We start from the raw sequence: 23695 nt of genomic DNA on the forward strand, positions 1-23695 counted from the left end.
ATGAAAATTGAAATTTTATGATAAAAAAGTGAGCATTGTTTTGGCAAAATGCAATAAATTGATCGAAAGAATTTCATTCTCAAAAATTTCGGTGGTGGTATTTTATGTGTATGACGTTCGAATAACATAGAAACACTGCAACTTCATTAAAATTAAATTTTAATTTTTCATTCAGTTACATTTGCAATGGGAATATAATGATATTATTTATTATTAATTAAGGGATATTCTTACTGCTATCCAAAAAGATTGCAAAAATGAGGAATTTGAGCAAAGTATAATCAAATCTTAATTATGACAAAATGATTATATCAAGGCATCATGAAAGCTTAAATGTTTGTTAGGCTATAAAATATAACTTTATATATATAACTCAATTATAAAAAAAGAGACTTTGGTGCAACCCACCCTGATAACTTCCTATTGACGACCTTTATATTAATTACAGGTTCCCATTAGCCAAATTTTCATTTAAGGATCTTGTTAACGTATACAATCAATAATTCAAGTTTAAGCTGTTTTTTATCGTAATCTTCGTCATGTTAAAATAATTTAGTATTGCATTCTTTTTATAAATCTGTTAAACCGAAAACAAAGTATTTATTATTGCCTCCAGAATAGTTTCAGGCAACGAAGAATAAACTTTTTGACATCCGCTTAAATTTGGAGAATAATCAAATTAACCGTTTTTTTACACAGTGGATGGACTTACTGACTTTTACACCATTTCATTTTTTTCCAAAATTTTGTTACTAACTCAAGATAATGTTCTTGGTAAAGTCTTGTTTGTATTTTGTTTATAATAAATACAAATTTTCAAAAAATTCTTCTAAAATTGACAATAAATTGTTTTCGACTTAAAATATCCAGAACAGAAACAAATTTTGAAGTCAAACTTTATTTTATCATGTGAAAAATATTGTTTCTAACTTTTAATAAGTAAAATTCATTTAACAACTTTTTTAACAAAACACGAAACAACAAATAACTGATAAGAAAGGGTTTTGACGCTAGTATAATAAAAGATACTGACTTCAAATTTCCATCTCAAATAACTGTTAATGATTTAGAAAAATCAACAGACAGGCGCGGATGGTAAATTATGGGATGCATTCCAGCCCCTTTTCTATGGAAAGTTAAAAATGGGCAAATTTCAAATTATTTAAAAACAAAATACCTAAAACGATTTTCGAAAAAAAAAATGAAACCAACGGATGTTTTTTTTCGAAAATCGTTTTCGCATATTTTGATGTTATTGTAGGTAAAACTAAATTAATATGAAGACCTAACCTCTGCTGGTTTCTGAGATATGGCCGACATAAGAAGGTATCCCCAACATGCAGATGTTTATACGCATGTACAGAAAAATCTCCAAAAAACATAGCTTTAGATTCTAAGTATCTGAAATGTTAAAAAATACTAAGCTTCCTTAGAAAATACTTAAAATAATGGTTTGAGGTTAGTAAAACTTGTAAGTTTGTTGTCTAGCAAATGCTTTATTAACTTTTCAGGGTTAATTATAATCCAATATTCGGATTAATCAAATAAATGAATATATCTTTTCATTTTCGTACATGGTATCTGCTTAAAGAACTTACTTTTACGTCTTGAAAACTCTTAAATGTGTCTATATTGACTTTTATATTTCCTGAAGCTTCAATCTTCTAAAACAAATCAAACACACCCAAGGGTTTCCTTAAGTATCAATATCTTTATAACCCATTTCAGATTTTTCCAATCATTCATTTGTGACCAAATACATACACCAACATCGAAAGACAATAGTCCCCAGAGAAGTCCTATTATGTCGATCATAAGTAGTGTAAAACAATTATTATAGAAAACCCCCAATGGAGCTTCTCTACACCTAATATAGACAACAACTGATGTTTTGGAAACAAGAGTATCGTAAAAGTTTATGAAGACGTTTGATTGAAAAGACTGCAAAAGAATGGGAACATCATAAACAATGATATAAAGATGACAATCTTCACATCACATAGTTTATATACGTATTAAGGGAAGCAACATCTCAGTTAAAGCTTAAATTATTTCATGCGTGTCTCTTTAAAATGTCTTCAAACAGTTTGTTTAAAAAAAAATCAAACCTTCATCTGAAGTTCAAGAAAAAATTACAAAAAAACACTCAAAGCCTTCTCCCTTCTCTCTTCGTCAAATTCATAGGGCAAAGAGGAAAAAAATAAAACCAAGTCAATCCCCTATATTTTCACACGTAATACCAACCGTAAATACTGGAAACAGAATTGAAAAACTTTTTCTCGTCATACACGTATCCTGAATATGAATTAGGCACATCAGCAGCTACAGAAGAAAAATACACGAGTACCTAAATCGAGCAAAAGAAAAAAATAAACTTACATAATTGTTTTCATTGCTGAATCAGCTCATTGGAGTTGGGACTTTTGGGTGCAGAGCCTCTGGAAAGATATCCAAAGAGATAATAAATACCCACCCTTTTTTAAGGACAATTTGGGGAGGAAGGCGGTATTTAGGATTCTTATTTGAAATTGCCTTCTTTTCAGCTATGAAAATGAATAAATTCGTTCAAGGATATTTGCACCTGCGAACCAATTTTAATACTTAAATTCCATCATCAGCATCATCGTCATCAGGATCAGGATATTCCTTCCAATCGTTTACCCTACATACAGAACCAAAATTCCCTCCCACTGCACCCGCAGGCTGATTCCTGCTGTGACAGTGAACTGTGGGTGGCGGAAAGGATTTGTGTCTCGTCCTTTTTTTGCATTAATTACAAAAAAAAAGTCTTTTCATGTTGCATTTGCACGCTGCCTGCTTGTGCTATGGAAGCTGGAGGTGTTTTCTCAGGCACTGTGCTGAAGCTGATGCCATGTGATTCGGATTCAAAAGAGGACTCATCACAAAACAGAAAAAATATTTACCCAACTAATGAACTGTCCAATGGTGTGAGGTAGATTCTCATCCGAAGTCGAGAACTGATATTGCAACCGTTCGTCGGCTTCGGTGTTGGAGTTGGAGTTAGAGTCGAAGTCCTTCTCTGATGATGGTAGTTCTGGGTAAGGATACGTTTATATATATTTTTGCCTCCACCTGCGGGCATATGTTTCCGTAAGGAACTTTTTCTATTTTCATGCTATACGAGTGCAGGTTAGGTATATGACATACACAGTGGCTTTTGGCCAAAAAGTTAGTTTACCTTTCTAAAAGTGAAAGACTATGTAAAGGTGAGAAGTACCAAAAGGAATGGATTTAACTTCAGCACAATCTCCAATAGATTAAAGTCTGTTTTTGTTGTTTTTTTTTCCTCAAGTTCTAGCTGTACCCATAAGGAAAGTTTTTATGGCTTTCAAGCTGCGTCGCGTCTCGTCGTCGTCGTTGTTTGCCGTCTTTTGCCACGCCAGGCAAGGCTAGAAAAGGGTTATGGAAGATAAGTTTGTGTAACAACATTACCTAAAGTTTATAGTTTGATGGATGTTCTATTCGGAAATGGGTTTAAGCTATCCAAAAGTCAAGAACACGAATGGGTTGATGCACACAGAACACACACATACCCTATATAAATTTAGATGCATAGAATAAGGTAGATATTTTATATCTTTTTCCGCCTTCGTTGTCGTCGTTGGTTGTGAGGACTCAGTGCTACCGGTACTCGAGAGACTATCATCTGATGTTGCAAAAGTTTAGTGGTCGTATTAATTTCGATGATGAAATATTAAAATGGAGTGATGTTGCATTAAAAAGTTAAAGAAGGCGCTTCTTTATGGTTTTCGAGGGGATTTATAATGCCAGAGGGCCAGAGTGTTGGGGAATATGATGTACGAGCTGAAGTTTTCAATATGACATTTAAAGCATAAAGTGGAGAATTTAAAAAGTTAGTAAAGTTGATTTTGTATTTTAAGAGATTTTCAATGTTTTTTTATAAAATAATAAATAAAAGAATAAATATAATCGATTGTCGGTGAATTGAAAATCAAAATTGGTTACCAAAGTTTAATATTAATTTTACAAGAATTACTTAGGTTCTTCAATGTCATTTAATATTTATGCATTGATTAAAAAAATGAAGAGTATTTTAAATTCTTATTATAAGTTGTTATTAAAATTGGTCCTATTAGAATTTGCTTTTTTTTAATTTAGCAATAATTTGTTAACTATTTCGAAATTGTATTCCTTTTCTAAGTATTAAAATCTTACTTACTTTCATTGCAAACGGTTGGTGTGAACATGTCAAAACATTGACAATTCGTGAAAGGAAAAAAAAAAGAAACCTTAGGGATTTTCAAACAAATTATCAGATGTCAAAGACGGAAAAAATCGGAAAATTAGTAATGGGCACCAATTTATCAATGTGTGTCAAAGCCTCTTTTTTAATTTTTGTGATATTGTGCTCTTTGAATAAATGAACCTTAAGAGTTACTTGCATTTGATTTTTACAAATTTTAAATTTATTTTTACCATCATGTTTTTATCATGTTTAAATATGATTTAAACAAAATGTGCTTCAGTATTGTAATTACTCCTGAACAATTATTAATTTCTTGTAAGTATTTTTTTAAAATTCGTAGATGAGTGATTCAATCTGAAACAGAATATTATTCTAGAAAATCTAGTTATTTTTTTTAAACCAATTTTCGGCACATGAAACAGTGATTTTAAAATTTTTCAAATTTTATCTCTGCACCAATGATTTTGATCTTTTCCTTCCCTATTACATTCATGCAAAACTCAAGACTTAACAAATCAATAAATACTCCGAAAACTCTAAGTTATCGTTCTTCTAATCTGAAACGATTTCGAACACGAGCTATGTAAGTCTACCTAATAATTTATGTAGTTCGTCGTTATGGGTTTCACTTTTCAACCTTTTCATCTTCCAATAGTAATTTACATGATTTTGGTATTGAATTTCCTGAAAGAAGAGCTGATTCATTTAAAATTCAGATGAATTGGTTTCAAAAGCTTAAATATCAAGTCAAAGTTTCTGGTGAATTGATGGTAATAAAATTACTCTTAATTCTCTCATAGATCTACATCTCATGGTTTAGCCTTTTACTCGTATAAAACTAAAAAGACCTAATATATTCATCCCCTCCTTGATGTCCTGTCACATATATTTAGTAGAGCTTATAGCTACACTAGTGGAATATATATAGAATAGACGATATGAGTTTTTGAGACCAATTTCAATAAAACATTATTCAATGAGGAATCATTATTCCGAAAGCGAAATGCCAACAAACTGACTCGTAATTTCGCATCTGACACTAATCAAATTTACAACTGATGAATATACCGCTATTGACATATTATCACAAAATTCATGCCATTCAATATACAAAAGGTACCTATATATGTACCTTCGCATTTAGAAAGCAGTAGATATGCCCTAAAGCCTTGAATCGAACTCAATGCAAGTTCCCAAATGGTTTGAATTAATCAGAAGGATTTATGTGGACAGATCCATATGATGCTTTAGGAACCTTCTCTGCAATGCCACTGCTGACGAAATTGGTATACCTTTATCTAGATATATAGACATAGACTTTTGGTACACCAGAGACCATCAGAGACCAAGCGGGAAAATGCTTTCATAATGACCAAAGTACCGGCCATTGTTGTGTCCAGATTCTACACATAAATATATCAACAACAACAAACATAGCACCGATGTCATCCTTCAATATCAATAAAACCTGCAAATGTCCAGAGACAGAGATTCGGAGATGGAGCCGGAGCCGTAGTCGGTATCTATCGACCGTAAAATTTCCGCTTGTGATTTGATTAAGTATTACAATTCGTCGATGTGACAATTCATGGTCCGCAAATGATGCCAAACAGTTGAAAATATCCAAAACGTGTACATCAACCTCGTATATAATATAGATTGGCTCTCTGGCTGCAGTTATAGCAATTCTATAGATTTTCTGTTGTTGGAAATGGGCAGGTTTTATGTCAGGTGAAAAGCCTGAACCCAAACCCTGCCAAAGAAATAAATCAATACCAATTAAACTGTCTTGAGTTTTTCTCGCTCTGTTTCTGCTTCTCTTTTGGTCTGGTCTCGTGTTTTTTTGGGGACATTTTCGATTTTATTGTTTTTTTCTTTTAGGTGATTTTGATTGTGACAGAAGAATTGAACTATGGTCTTAGTAAGGCTAAAGGAGGCGACAAAGAGGACATGAAGTAGTGTAAAATGACGACATAAGAAGTCATCGAATTTGATGGTAATGATAACATTGAACATCAAAGAGGGTGGAATAATGTAATTGTAGATAAAATGGTCTTTCGGTATTAAAAATTTGGTAATCTCAAAGAAAAGAAAAGTCAGAAGTTCTTCCTCGAAGTTGAAAATATAACTTTTAAAAGCCAATTTTCTTGACCTAATTATAATCCAGCAATAATGGTTTGAGAATTTGTTCAACTAAGAATTGAAAAGTCATATTTATCTACGAAAATACACAGATTTAAAATTGTTTAAGATGTTAACAAATTATCTCAGTTTGTGGTTTGGCGTTCTACGATGTTTTCTACGATGTTTGCTGCTTCACCAACTTAATGACTTAAGGAATCATCCGACCCTCTTGGAAATGATTAAGAATTGGTAAGATCAAATTGGCAATTCTTTTTTTCATATTCTCGTTATCTGTGATAGATAAAATTAGCTTGTGGAATGTTTTCTATGTGTACAGGGTGGAAGTTGGAACTAAATTTAACTTTGGAAATTTAATGAACTTTTAAGGATCGCATACAAAATTATTTATTTTCTCGGCTTTCAGGGTATTTTATTATTTTTTGTTTGTATAACTAATAGGCACTTATAATTATTCTTAAAACTCTTAATACTTTTAAAGTTTAAACACAGTGCGAGCTTTAGGAAATTAGGAAAATGTTAAATTTTAAATATCAAAATAAGATGGAACAATGGGTGAAATATTTTGGAAATAGCTGAAAGCTCTGATACTCGCCTCACAGCTTTGTCGCAGTGGACTAACAACAACATTGGCCACTCCGTAATTCTTGGGTATTTAAAACCAATTCCAAAGCACACAGACTACACCATCCCCCAATTGTAATTCGACAGAAATTTCCAGATTCCTATACCTTCCAGATCTTTCTGGGAATATAGGACATTCCTGGAAGATGGGTCACTAAATTTGTTTTCAGATGGTTCAAAAACAAAAGAAGGGGTTGGTGGAGGTGTGTACTCTGAACGAATGAAATTAAGTCTCTCATTCCGCCTTCCCAATCATTGTAGCGTGTTCTAGTCGGAACTTTTGGTGATAAAAGAAGTGTTGTCCTGGCTTAAAGAAAACATGATATCAATATCTGATATCCTTATTTTCTCAGATAGACAGGCTGCTATCAAATCCCTGGACTCAGTCTCTACAAACTCTATAATAGTTCATAACTGTCGATCCTCTCTAATGAAGAAGGCACAACAGGTAAATATTCACCTTTGCTGGGTACCGGCCATAGAGACATTCCAGGTAACTCTAAGGCAGATGAACTCGCCAGGAACGGTACAGTACAGTCCATTCTACCACGTTTGGCAAGTACTGGCATGCCAATCGCAACTTGTAAACTGTTGCTAATGCAAGATGCAGTGAGGAGGGCAGGCACCAGGTGGAACAACATCACCATGTATCAAGTCACAAAAAACATCTGGCCAACACTGGATTTAAAACGTTCAAGGTGCTTGCTATATCGAAGCAGATCGCATAGATGCTCGTAATAGGTGTTATAAACGCAAGAATTACCTAGGAGAATTCTTCTTTAACGATCTAAATCATATCGGTATAATCAGCCGCTCACGTTTCGTAAGAGTTCAAGCTGGTTCCATTGAGCTTAGGAGGAAGCCTCACGATGGTATTACAATGGGCCATTAAACTGGCCTAAGTGTGTCCGTTTCCATCTTGGACAGCCTTACCTAACCTAACCTAACCTTTGGGAAGGGGGACACAGATCATTGTTTGTAAACATTGTAAAAACAACGAAAGGCAAGAAACATTGCGGAGGTATTCGATTGATGTAAATGTTTTGATTATAGTTTTGAAGCTCTTTTTTGAGTCTTCGGAGGAATCCTAAGCACCTATCAGCATTTCCGGCAATGTCGAATATGTGATCAATACAGAATAGGTGATCTGTATATCACTGATACCGAATACTGAAAGTTGATTAGTGCTGCTCACGTACAGCGGCATCAGGGTTGGGTTACTTTTCAACGACAAGAGACAGCATTGAGTTAGTGTAGCATACATTTGACAATGCTTTTGAGATGAGAGTTTGAGGTTCAACATCGCAAAGACAAGGATGTAAATCTAGAAACAAATATGACTGATGTGACTTGGGCCGACAAAGCAGTTTATTGGATAAAAGTGGCATACAAAAAATAGTTTATTGAATATAAAAAAGAAAGGTGGAGATAAAACGGACCCTTGAGGCATATCAGCATTGGTTTTATGAATTTCAAACTTCAAAAAGTAAATAAAATTGAATGATAGTTTTTGGCCAACGAAAAGAGATCTTAGTGCCAAACTCTATGAAAATCTGCTGAAATTGATGTATAATAATACTACTTTCTCAATTCCACTGTTCGTTTAGATAAACAACCAAATAGCTGGTGGACCTATTGAAAAAAAGCCATACAGCCGTTTATTAAAATGTTTTCGTTCTTCGATATATTTCTTAAGCTGATAATAAATGAGCGTTTTCACAATCCTGGAAAGAAGGGACGTGAGTTTAATTGTGGACAAATGCTGGAAGGAGACCTGTAAAGTAGAAAAGATCGAAAAGTTTACGTAGTGAGTTTGATAGTTTTGAAAACACCTCTTCAGAACAATATAGGGAAGACTACCCGTACAGGCGGGTTTTAGTATATCAAGGGCTTTTAGTAGTCTTGAAACTGGGCGAGTGCGAAAGAAGATTTGTCAAATAGTTTTCAAGTACAGGAGGATTCATCACACTATCTGGTAGCAAATTTACAGCCAACTTTGCTGCAAGTAAATTGGGAACGTCATTGTAAACGAGAGCGTTGGAATCATGTTGACGTCGTGTTAAGAACGTTATACATGAAAGTTATCAAGAAATATAGTAAACAGATAGAACAGATAAAATTTATATTTTTCACAGTCAATCAACTTCGGATAAATTAAGCTTTTCACACATAATAATATGTTACCTAGTTTTGAAGAGAATCTTTTGAAAATTAGTGAATTAGTGATAAGAAAACATAAAAAAAAATTCCATGAAAAATGTTAATTTCGAAAAGGTTTTGGAGAGTATGGATCGATCTTAATTGCAAAATTGTAACCAAAAAAACAAAACAAAAATATCATGAACCACAGGATAGCCATTCCCACAAAAACATTTTCATGTAACTCATCATCTTAAGACATTTATAAGATACACATACAAAAATTTGAGCTGTTGACAGTAGAACACTGTTTTATCAAATCACTTTCGCAAAAACGATTTTTATTTCAATTAATATATTAGTATCATTTGACAGTTGATATTCACAATAAAAGTGACTGTCACAGCTAATGTCATTTTCAAAACAGAATTTTTTTATTTACAAAATCGAACCTAGTGTAAATTTGGGAACACCCTCTACACAAAAATTAACATTCACAACAAACAAAAATGTTTTCCTTTCATATCCGGTTGTGCCCGTCGTCCTTTCCTTATTTTTAAATAACGGACACGATAAAAAACACTTTATTTGTTTTTTACTTTTTCATCCAACCACAAATTATATTTCCTTAACCTAGGCTACCCGAAAAATTCTAATAAAACTAATCCATCCATCCGAGTCCGAGTCCGAGTAAAAGAGCTTATTTCAAAATGAAAATCTGCCTGATGTGCTGCTGACGCCTATCGCCTTCAAAGATTTCGACCTAAATTATACATTTGTTGCCCACCCTCGACCCCGATAAATATTTAGTGCCAATGTGTTTTTTTGAGCCTGGCAATTTGGGTGTCCTTTCAATTATTGTCACTTTCAAACGACAAACTTTTTCCATATACCTTCCGAAAGGAATATAGGAACCTACATAAAAACCTAAAAATAGATGAAGAACGTAAATTGTTTGGGTTTGAAATTTGAAAAACTTTAATGAGAGCAACAAAGAAAAAAAAGTTGTTTCAAATTAAAAGTGTTTGTGTCATGAAAATCCGGTCTTGAACCGAGAAATAAGCTTCCGAAATATAAAGTTAATCTAGGTTGGGTGGATTTTAGATTGGAAAGGTTACACAATGATGCCGATTGTGTTAAGGATTAAGTCACATTTCCATTTTTTTCTTACAAATAAACAACAGCGAAAAATCAAAAAAAGGATTTCATCAAAAAAAGATAACAAACTTCAAAAGTCCTTTAAAGAAAAAAAGGTAGGAACCTACAAGCCTAAACAAAAGTCAAGTTTAATGATTGTAATTCTTGTCAACCAAAAATATAAAAATAAGCTTGCGTACAGAAATTTCGTATACCAATACCGCACTTAAAGCTGATTGAAATGTCAATTGAAAATGTTCAGCATTAATCTTGTAAGTCAAGAGGACAACATCACATCAAGGATTTTTATATCCCCAAAAAGGAAGAAGTAGTAAATCACAATCACCACATCCATCCTAACCGCTTTCAAAAAAAGAAAATTTAAAAATAAATTATGTTTCCTCAACTTGAACTTAATGGGCTTTCTGCAATGTTTACATAGAGAGGGGAAATCAAATTGGGGAAAATTCATCTGCAAAACAAAAAGCTTTTCATAGCTCTACAGAGGAAGTGTGGTGAATTTCTATAAACGCTTAGGCATGTACCTATGTTTTGAATCTGAAGCATAACGAGTGGTCCTTTTTTTAATGCAAATTTCATGTTTTCGCAGACAAAATATATAGAATCTCTCTTGATGCAAAAAAGAAAAACTATTATCAGACAATTTTACAACCATGGAGAGATAAATCGATATCTACATAATATCTAACTACCTACTACAGAGTTGAGGACTTTTTACAACTAACATGATGCCATGCCAGGATGTGATGCACAGGACACACAAAATAAAAAAAAGACTCTTAAGTATTCATGGTGAATGTTTTATGCCTCGACAGCAAAAACATTGATGAGATAGTGATGTGCCTGCATACATGAATGTACGTATAGAGTTGAGAGTCTAGAGGGACTCTATCGAAAAAAGGACTACGACTATATGAAAGGACCTAACTCGTAAACACAGAACCGAAATTACCATGTCACTCTTTTGTTTTTTTTTTTTTTGGTGTTGTTTTTGTAAGTGATTTTTACTGTCTATTGCTTGTTAGAGAGAGTTTTTACTACCTTAGCATAGTCTTTGAAGTTGGTATAAAGTTTTGAATTTACCATGAAAAAGTGACATTAATTTGAAAGTATTAGAGTTTGAAGACTTAACTTTTTTCTGTTGGTCAGTAAATTAGGAAATTGTATTTTTATCAATTTAAGGATTTCTATAAGTATAAAAGAGTGAATTAATTCTTTGAATGAATTGTTTAACATTGTAGACATAACATCCCAAGTTTATATCCCAGGATAACACTTCGATATTTCTTGGGATATTCGCAAAAAAAAAACCAGGTCAATCCGTTTGGTTAGATATTTGAAAGAATCCTTAAACCTTACTATATGGAGAACTTTAATGATAGCAGCGCACTTAAAAATTGTAAAAGAGTTGTATTACATTTAAATCCTATACTTTTGTATCGAGTAACTAATTCATGAAAAGAGATTTTGACGTGCTTTTTGGAAGTATAGGGTTTGTACCTTGAGCTTCTTTTCTTTGTTAGTAAATAAGGAAATTCTATTTTATCATGTTTAGCAATTTTACAAGTTGATTACAATGAAATTCTTGCTTGAACAATTTTTCAAGCATTGCAATTTCAATATCCAAGGATAAAGTACGCATCTTTTTTAGGATATTCGCAATTGGTTTCTGTTAAAATGAATTATTTAATGCAATACTTACCTTTAAGTATACCATCTCACTTTAACTACTTTGTATAATTCTACTTTATGTTGAAGTTCTTATTCATTCAGATATTCATTGGATTTGTATATTTTTCTTCATAAATAAAATTTTCTTACTTGCTAAAAATTATTCAACTTGGAGGGCACAGAAGTATTGCACAAGCTTCGTCTTCTCAAAGTCTTCTCAAAATAGTCTAAGGAAAGGAAGAACGACCAACCGAAAACAAACAAGGATTTGGATGCAAGAAGTGAACTATTACTCGCCATGGAAGCACACGTAGTAGCTCTTGCCAAGAAATTGCAAACATCTAAAGAGATCTTGGATTTCTTGGCTTCAAGCTAGAGTACGGCAAAATGCTGAAAAATTCAAAAAATTATTGAACATTCGTATGGAAAGAACTCAAACCATGAACGAATATCTGCGGGAATTCTGTGTTATAATCAGTCGTTTGACGGAACTAGAAACAAAGCTCGATGATGATCTTCTCAAGGTCCTACTTCTTGGTAGTCTCGTCGAAAGTTATAAAGATGTTCAAGCAGCATTTGCAGCGCAAAAAGAATTCCCTATGATGCAGGAGTCCTTAGAGCTTTCTCCCACAAGAGCACTCGAGGTATCAGACAGTCTTAAGTACAACAAAAGTTCTCATTGGTACTTGGATAGTGAAGCTACCGAAACTGGTTTTATGATGTAGGAGTCCTTAGAGCTTTCTCAAACAAGAGCACTCGAGGTATCAGACAGTCTTAAGTACAACAAAATTTCTCATTGGTACTTGGATAGTGAAGCTACATAAGTGCCACAGCGAAACATTTTGTTCATCTTTATCAAAACGTCATGTTGGGTATGTTAAACTTGCAAATGATAAATAAATAAAGATCATGGGTATTGGTACTGTTGATATAGTCAGCAAAGTTAATGGCAAAACTCTTTTCTGTTCGCTCTTTAATACACTTCTTGTTCCAGACCTCAAAAGGAAACCTTAATTTCCATTAACAAAGCTACCATGAATAGTGTGAAAGTTTATTTTGAAGCCGAAAACGCAAGTCTTGTGAGCAAGAGTGGAAAACATCTGTTGAGCGCGAAAAAGTCAAAAGTCTGGCACAACAGGATGGGCCATTTAAATGCAGCATCTTTGAAGCGTATGCAACATGAAAGTCTTGTAAGAGGACTTCCTGAGTTTACGAACTATGAACTCGACTGTGATGCATGTATCAGAGGTAAGCAAACACGTCTACGATTTGATAATTAATATGGAAAATCAACATCATCTTGTTTGGAACTCATACATTCGGACATCTGTGGACCTATGAAAACAGAATCGCTGAGTAAGTCATTGTATTTCGTAACTTTTATAGATGATTTTTCTAGAAAAATATTTATTTATATATTGCGAAAAAAGTCCGAAATGATAGACAAATTTATTTTATTTAAAATAACTTGTCGAAAATCAATTCAATTTCAAAATAAAGCGAATAAGATCTAATAATGGATCAGAGTACACTAGTCGTGCTTTTAGAGAGTTGTGTAAATCGCATCAAGCAAGAATTTAGTTTACCGTATACACCACAGCAAAATGGTGTTGCTGAACGTGCCAACCGCACGCTTGTCGAAATTTGAAAATCAAAGCGAATTTTCCAGATTTTTTATGGGCTAAACTCAGCTCACATTCGCAACCGTTGTCCAACTACAGCAAATCACAACAGAACCCCAGAAAAGTTATGGTCATCAAAGATTCCCGATGTTTCCTACTTTAAAGAGGTAGGTTCATGCGCATTCGTTTTAAATAAATCTGGAAAACAAAGCAAGTTTGATGAATTTGTTTTGATAGGATATTGTCACGATGCGAAAGCGTATGGGCTTTGGAAAAGGGTACAAGATCCGTGATTATAAGTAGAGACGTTGTTTTTATAGAAAATAAAGAAAACAAAAAGTTGTCAAAATTCGTTGATTTTGAATGGATAAACGAAGAACCACGATCGACAGAAGCTAACAAGCCTGAGAAAAAGTCAGATGATAATGCTGGAGCTGATGAAGAAGAAACCGATGGAGCTGAAGAGAATGAAAATGAAAAAACGACAGAGGTAAAAATAAAAAATAATACTCAAGAACACATTTCAGACTCCGAAAACTTTAAGGACGCCCTAGATGACCAAGATGTAAACAAATTTTTAGTTAATGGATCAGCTAACATATCTTCATTTGATAAGTATTTAAGAATAACTGTTCCATCTGATATGGCTTCACGGATGAGTGGTATCCTATATGTAGAATTTCTACATTTGGTAAGACATTTAAAAAATAACAGTGTAATAAAATAAATTGTACAATGCTTAAGCTACATTTAAATTCCATATTTTTTCATAGAATATTCTATTCATGAAAAGTGATTGTAATATAATCTTCTTTAATTTAATTCGTTAAGAAAGCTAGTAGATAACAAATAGAAACATTTTTAGGGTTAAATGATAAGCCACATGTTATTCGTAAATCCCAAAGAAGTTATTTTAAAGCGCCCCACCGCCAACTAACTCAAAAAAAAACTTTTAAGAAGTAATTAAACAAGGGATGATGGAGTGACTTTAAAGCACCCCCACCCTCAACTAACTAAAAAAACTTTTAAGAAATTAAACAAGGGATAATGTTCATCTATCCTATGTCTTGTGATCTTTTTCAGAACATTACATCAAATATTTTCTCGAAAATCCCAAAGTGAAAGCCAACCAAATTACAAAAAAAAACAAATAGTAATAAAGTGAGAGTGGTTCATTAAGGTCTTACTCTTTTATCATTAATTGGCCTTTTGAATATCACAGATATCTGTACTAAATCAGGTATCTATATTAAATCCCACCTTCTGATGTGGGATATTCAAGCAGTGACTATCCAAGTGACTATCCAAGCTGATCTTTGAAATTTCCTAAATCAATTGTTAATTTTTACTTCGCTTTAAGAGATGACAATTGTTTACCATCAATCATTGGGCTTTGTTACCACATACAATTTTCGAATATTCTACACTATATTTACATATGTATATCGAATATCCCAAATGCGGTAGCTCAACAGCTCATGAAGAACCAAAGACCTTTTGACCTTACAACCTTCAACTTTTCATGTGACAAGTAACGTCAGTGATGGAATGAACATACTACAGAATTCACTTTTCTTGATAATAATTATTCTTGGATTGTTGGTCAAAATTCCTCACAAGAGGCTGAGTACCAAGAAAAAGTTATCGCACCAGTTAGGAATTAAAATGAAAATTAATCATATCAACCTTGAAATTCAGGGACTCTTATATTTTATAGTGGATTTCCGATTGAACTAACTCGAATAATCTTTGCTTCTTTTTAAATATTTGAATTAATTGTTGGGATTCTTCTATTGCCATTTAGTTTTCTTTCGGCAATTTGTTATTTTTTACATAATTACTACATACTTTTTGACGAATATCCCACATATGGGATTTAATTAAAATCCTATCTTCCATTCAATTGGATAACGAATACATTACAATAGAAATTCAAAACTATATTAATTGATGTTGAAATTCGCGTTGAGTGTTCATATTTCCACGAACGCCCCACCTGTGGGATTTGAAGAAATCCAAAACTCATTTAACTGAATTACGAAAACATTTAAATAAAAATTCAAGCTATACTAATTAATGTTGAAAATCGCTTTGATTATTAAACGCGCTTATTGAATAGCATAAATAAATGAATGGCAGGTGCCATTTTTTTTCGTGCAATTTAGCTAAGTTAATTTAATGCTTATTTCGAACATGATTTACTTAAAAAACAATACAGAACGTTTCTGAAATGAATTCACAATGACAAAATATCATCATTTCGGCTTTGAAATAAAAAATCCCTTTAGAGTGTGACTAATCAATTAGTTACCTTCATCTGCAAAAGGCTAAACTCTTAATGAATTTATTCCATTTTTAAAGAAACTCCATCAAATTTCTCTCCACACTAAATTAATTTTCCCCAGAAAAACAAACTCCAATTATCATACCTCCTCCACTTCAACCCCTAACCATCACTAAAAACCGAAATTGTAAAAAAACAATCAACTTAGAAAAAACTCTTAGCGAACATCTTTTTTTTTATTTGTGTTATGTTTTTGAATGAATAACTTTCAAAACAATCGTTTTAAATTTCGCCTCCCCCGCTAAAAAGTATGTTAAACCATATTGCTTCACTATTACCATAAAAAGTTATTACCAAAGTGGGTTCTTGGCTGCTTCGATGTTCTGCTCTGCTATGTTCTACTCTGCGGTTGAATGTAACAATCCGCGAGCATCAACTTCATTTTCAGCTCCAGCACCCATCCACCATCACCATCGACTTTATTACGAATATACTATTTTTTGTTTTCGTGTTTTATGCTACAAAAGCACTTATTAAGTTTCATTTCAAATAATGGATTTATATGAACTGCGAATATCCTTCCATTTTGTGGTGCCAAAAAATAAAAGGATTCCATTCCATTTGCGTATAGAAAACTCCAATTGACTCTTGCCAAAAAACAAGCAGCATGAAAGTACATTTATAAAATAAAGTCTCATTGAAATTATGTATTTTTGAAAACGAGAAAAAAGAAAAACACTTGACAAAACGAAAATATCGAAAACAATTTCCGAATGGATTTTTAGTTGTTTCCTGTGCTGGAAATGTTTAAGGAAATTTGATAGATCGTTTCTGATGAACCGATGAAATTTTAAAGGTGTTTCAAAATGTCGCACCACTCCTAAAAAAATACTCCTCCAACCCCCATCCCCCACATCATACGCGGTCGTGTGTCGGTTTTGTAGAAATGGATGTGTTAATTGAACGAGATATCAAGGGTTTATTTTGGATATTGTTTCACTGTGAATGGGACTCGTTAGACGTTATGCTATTGTGTCGTCTTTTGAGTCATCCATTATACTTTATACTAGATTCGGTTTGTTTTACTGGATGTTTATGCTAAAATATATAATAAGGCAGAGCTTCACTATAATGTGGCCCAAAAGCATGAACCTACCTTAGGATGTACTATCTATGCATTTATAAGGAGGGTAAATCTTATGGGGAGGGGGTGGTGGTAAAAATCGTGATGCTCTGCGCTTAAGTGAATTTAATTTACGTGAGTGGTTGGTTGTTTACATTGGATATTATGGGTGTGCTTCCCTTCCCTTATAAACATCGTGAAAGTAGCTTCATGGGAAGGGTATAGATAGGGATATGTATAAAGGATGAAGGATGAATTGAACGCAAGCCGTACTATACTTAGTCCAAAGATGAAATGGGCTTTTAATTAACGGTATATGTGCACAAAAATAGGAAAATATGATGGTACGTACGTAAAGTATTCAGTGAATGTTCCCGGTTTTTCATATAATGTTTGTGGTGCAAATTATACGCTTCCTGATTTTTACTGCGTGGCGTAATGGTATAGTAAAAGCAAAGTGAAATAGTGGGGATTTCGGAATTTGTGTTAATGGTGATTTTAAGACTACAAGTTTCGATGTTTCAAAATATACAGTTGTGTTGCTTATTTTATAACATTTTATCAATTAGTAAAAATTCAAACAAATGAAATTGTTCAAAAACCAATAAATTTTTTGTTGAGATAGTTTATGTACTTTATTAATCAACTAGTAAGTGGTTTCTTGGACCAGGGTCATTAAATGTAAAAACAGAGCTTTTTCATAAGATGGGCTTCTAAAATTATCCATTTTTAATGAAGAATCCTTCTTTTCCGACGAATAATTGTTGGATAGAAATTATTGACAAAAAAACCTTGTGTCTAGGTAGTATTTTAGAAGATATCCACATTTTCAAACTTTTTATACTGTACTATATCACATATTTGAATTAATCGATATCCCAATCATCCAGAGAATTATTTGGCACTAAGTTTTTAATACGATTTCGGGCATAAGAGCATTACGCTCGGACATGGTCTGATTTGAAAAAAATGAAATGATAGAAGTTTCAGATCAATTTTTTTATACATTTTTGAAAAGGTTGTGTTTCTTTTTTTTTAAACTGTTATTTGCTTCTAGATTCAATGCAAAAATGAACAAAAAAACAATTCTTTTTTGTGTTTTATGTTCTTTTCGATTAAGGTTTTATCTGTTAGTTTCCTAAATTAAGGGCTGTTTGTGTTATTTCTTTATTGTGTTTTCAAAACCCAAAATAAAATTTTACGCACGCATCCGCTTTTTTGTTTTGTAAGAAAAAAAACGTAAACAAAGATTTTGAAACTTACAACCAACAATGTAAACAAGTTTATCATTGGAATTTATTTTTGTTTTAAAAAAAAAAAAAAAACAGTAAAGAAAATACGATATGTTTTTGTTCAGTACATAAGTGGCTTAATTAATACCAAATGTCTTGTTTTAATCATGAATATCCAAAGCTTCAATATAATTGACATATCTTTGCAGGAGCCCATAAAACAAGTTTAAATCTTTAGGATAGAATATGTAAAAGGGTTTTAAAAATGATAGGCGATATAACTATAATCAAAGCATTTACATCGCTAGAACACCGACGCAATGTTTCATGCCTTTCGTTGTTTTATCGTTGTTTTTACAAACAATGTTCTGTCAAATTTGCCAGTTGCATTGCACCTCTTAATCGATTCAGGCGTAATACTCGCACTACCAGGAATGCTCATCAGTTTACCTTTGAGCTCAATTTCGAGCGTATAGAGATTCTTTTTTAAATCGCACATCGAGAATGTGGAATGTTTTAGCCAGCTCTGTTTTTCCCTCCCATTTTGATGTTCAGAACCTTAAACCCATATTTGCACCGAGATTCCGGTGCATAACCTTTCCTATTTTCCTTATGTTTGCTTTTAAATATAAACATATAAAGGGTACTAATAACCCCTTGAGTGCCTGTAAGTTATAAAGAAAAAAAAATTGATATATAAAGGGTATCTTTATAAAAAAGTTTTTGTAAAAAAAAAAAAACAAATTGGAATAATATTTATTAAATAAACAATTAGAAGCTTTTTTAATAGGACTACCCTGTTTGCATAAGTTGATAAATATAAAAAAACATTAATTTAACCTTGAACCTTCTACAAGCTGAACTATTATCAAAATCGAAAAGCGTTCTATGATTTTTCCGATATGAATTTGTAGTTTGTGGACAGAACAACGTATTAACATTAACAATTTATTATCGTTTGCTTAACACAGTAAGATACAATATCTTATAAGCTAGTGAAAAGCTATTATTACAAATAAGTATTTTTATAAGTAGTATCAAAGATAATTCAACGTAGTTTTAATTTATTCTATAACAAAGACAAACAAAGAAAAATAAGAAGAAAACTAATTACATTAATTCTAATCATAATTAATGCTCAAACATTTAAAGACGATAGATGATTTCTAATTTCTATCTTCATCCTTCGCGGATCTTCAATACTCCTAATATCGCGTGGAAGACTATTCCAAAGACGAATACTATTTATAAAAAATTGGCGCTCCGATGTTAAGGATGAGTACCGCGGATGAATGAGTTGTCCGGATCTACTCGAAGTAGGTGTTCGTATTCTTTCAAACAAATAGCGGGGTTCATGCGTTAGTAAAATGTCAGAAAACAAAAGTAAAGTACGAAGCTCCAGGAAACTGTTAAATGTCATGTTGAAAAGCTTAACTGAAAACGCTGAAACATGCTCATATCTTCGTAAACCATAGATATAACGAACTGCGCTGTTGAAAGCTACATTTAATTTACGCTTGCTTTCAAAACTGCACGAACTATATATTTCACACCCATAAATAAGAATTGGCACTATTAATGTTTTAACCAGCATAATTCGAGTTTTGATAGGGGTAAAAGATTCAGAGGCTTTAAGGGAACGTAAAGCACCATACGTTTTTCCTATGACGGAGTTTATATGATTATCCCACGTCAAGCAGCGATTAAAAACAATACCCAGATTTCTAGCTGTCTCAGAGTATATAATTGGAGTATTGTTAAGGAATACCAATGGAAAGTAGGATAAGTCTAATGGTTTCCGCGAAATAACGAGACAGTTTGATTTCAAAGGGTTTAATAGAAGGCCATGAGATTGAGACCAACGTGAAATACTCTCCAAATCTTCGTTTATACAAGCTACATGATGTTCAATGAGACCGACTCTGCAACTTAGGTACAACTGCACATCGTCGGCGTGCATACAGATTTTACAGTACTTTACAATACTAGGAACTGCGTTAATGTACAATGAAAACAAGAGTGGACCCAAAATTGACCCTTGTGGAACTCCCCTAGTAGTTGACAAAAACTCAGATAAATTGTTATTTATATCAACTGCTTGTTTTCTTCCACTCAAGTAAGATTTGATTAAATCTACAGCATTGGATGGGAAACTAAACTCATTATGAAGTTTTTTGCACAGAACAGAGAAGTCTACGGAATCGAATGCCTTGGAAAAGTCTAGTAAAACTAGAAACGAGATTTTGTCTTCATCCATCGATTGTCGCAAATCTTCTGTCACATTTACGAGCGAGGTAATACAGCTATGCCTCTTACGGAAACCAGATTGGTTTGGCGTTTATAGATTTGTACGACTCAAATACGCATTCATTTGTCTTTGTACCAGTTTTTCAAAAACTTTTGAGATGTAAGGCAAAATGGATATGGGCCTAAAATCATCCATTTGTGAATTTTTTGGGATAGGGATGACCTTTGCAAGTTTCCATTGAGGAGGATATTCACTTGTTGTAAGAATGTAATTAAAAATATGAGTTATGTATGGTAAGAGAATCGGCAAAATAACTTTTAGAAATATGGGATGAATCTCATCAACGCCAGAAGCATTAGATTTTAAAGATAAAAGGCTCTCTACTATATTTGTGTCGTTTATGGTGGTGAAACCAAAACTTAATGTTGAGGTTATGGCACTCTCGCCCAGTCTTACATCGTTTGAGTTTTCAACGTTGATGGAAACGGGTATGGATGGTAACGAAACAAATTTACGATTTAAGACGTTGCCATCGATATTGTCAACCACGTCACCTTTAAGTTTACCAATGCCTATACAAGCTTACGTATAATTGGACTGTTTCAAAAGTATTTGAATTAATGGAAATTACTGAAGATATTGTTTGTAAATATTATGAAAAGTTTTTTTTTTATTTCAAACTATCTCCGCAAAATATATGTACGTAAATTTTGTTTCACAAAATCCACTTTTCTTAATTTATTTTTCAAAAAAAAAGTGCCATGGGTCTAATCCTTATATTTCTCTATTCTGAAGAATTAATTTCCTTTAATACTATTTTCAACTATTATATACGAGTATTGCTTTTCAGACAAACTGAAAATATTATTTAAAGTTCTCAAAAGATTTCATATAAAAATGCCAATCCTATAAAGTGTATTACTTCTTTTTTCTTCATTTAACCGTTTTGAGTTTAAGATAAAACTCTTAACCAACTCAAATGCGTTGAATCACGTAAATTAATTATTTTTATTAAATAAAAACAGAATAAAGTAAAAAAAAACGTTTAATATACAAATCATTTAATCTGTGTACTTTAAAGAACAATCTTGTACTTAAAGAGCCTAATTTTGAAACAAAAGAAAACTATCAAAAGGTATGTATGGCAACTCTACCATATAAATATTTAAAATGTTCTGTTTTAACTTAGTTGAATCCACTTTAATAATTTATCAAAGGTTATTTTATGCATTGTTTTCTGTATACACAAATTTTAAAATTTTGAATATTGGTTGAATAGTCATAAAATTCGTGAATTTCAAAAATATTTTTTAATGTATACTCAAAATATATTCAAGATAGAATGTTTTAAATTTCACTCAATTTGGCGGAAAAACATCAAAGTTAGCAATTTTGAAGAGGTCTTTCTTATAATGCGGCGAAGTGACTTTCCATATCCTCACAGAAAAAAGGCAAGTGGAATTAAATCACCTGATTCTGGACAACTCATTAAGTATGGAGCATAAAAAATACCTTTTTGTGAATATAACAGTTTCTCAATATAAACTTGTTTATGAACGTATCTCTTCAATTAAAAGTGAGCTTTACTGCTAAACAAAATTCGCTTATTAATCGAGCGATACGTATTTCAAACAAAACTATGATTTTTAAATAAAGTTTGGACAACTTGGAAGCATTGTTCACATTAAACTTGGCGTAAATCAATTGAAAACTAAAAAAAATGCCAAAATAGTGGTGCCAAACTAACAAGTTCTTAAGCCACCATTCACGCCTACGGTTATAGAAAATTTGGAAAAAGCAGTGAAAAATTAAAGCGATCGAATGGACTTTTTAACTCTCAGTCGCAGAAATCATATTTAAAAATAAATGCCATTAAATTATATTATATAAATATAAATTATATTATATAAATAAAATTACCAACAATATATTTCATATAAAGAAATAGTTTAGTTTAAAAATATAGTTCTTACAAATTAAATAAATGAAAATAATTTGAGATATATTAAGAACCGAACATCATTTTTATCAAATTTGCGTACTATTTTTTGAAGATTATATATTTTTATGAAAAAACGGACAGTTGGATTTTTATAAAAAGGAGTAGTGAATATTGAAAACACTATTTTTTGTGAAATAAAACAAGTTTGAAGACAATATTTTTAATTATTAAAACCCTACTGAGTCGTAAGTAAATTTATACCAAGTTTCAGTATTATTTTTGTCAGGTTTTTTTTGTAATAAAATAGATTTTCCTAAAATCTTTACTGAATGTTGACAAAAATATTTTTAAAAGATAAAAGAAGTTTAAAGCCAATATCTCAAAGTTTTGATAAGATATTTGAGTCGAAAATCAATTTTTACCAACTTTGAGTAAAGAACCATTAGGTTTTTATTTCTTATAAAAAAAAACTATTAATTCCATTTTTCTCAAAATTGAATCAGATGTTAAAAAAATTATTTTTCGTTGTACAAAATTGTTTTATAGATACAAAAATTTATAAAAAAACCATTCATTGGATTTTTTTCAAAAAATATGTTTGTTTGGTATCACGTTACATTTTAATATATTAAATTTATTTCAACTTCTTAGCGTTTTTAGTTCGTAAGATATTTAGGGTTAACCAAAATTTTCACCAATTTTTTAAACTGCTATGGTAAAAAAAAACAAAAAATCTTTTTGACAAATAGTACCCGTTATAATAAATTCCTATGGGAAGTTAACTAGATAATTAACATACATATATATAATTTGTCTTTAAATTTGTGCATCAAATTTTATCCTTTTCTTTGTACCCAATTTAAATAAAAATCGAAAAAAGAAAAACTCTTGAGTTAATTTTTAAAAACAACAGAAGCATTATTTATTTTTAAACAACTTCATTTAGATACATAAATTTAATCCCAAACTAAAAGAAAGAAGATTTTTCCAATTTTTATAAATAATCAGCTTTAATTAGCTACGTTACTTTGTACAAAGTGGATAAAGTGTCCGAAGTTTTCCATTTCTATTAAACATGACCATCATCCCCTACCACTTTATTTTCACTAAAAGCAAACAGTTTTAAATTATTCATGATAAAACTTAAATGTACTTCGTTGTAAGATAAAATAAAAAACATTACCCGACAGTCTGTTTTTCTTGAAAAAAATTTGAAAAACTTATCTATAAGACATCACCGCACCCACGGATACCCAAGGCCCTCTGTCCAGTATGATAGTTT

Source organism: Eupeodes corollae, chromosome 3, assembly GCF_945859685.1.
Source record: "Eupeodes corollae chromosome 3, idEupCoro1.1, whole genome shotgun sequence".
Lineage (NCBI taxonomy): Eukaryota > Metazoa > Arthropoda > Insecta > Diptera > Syrphidae > Eupeodes > Eupeodes corollae.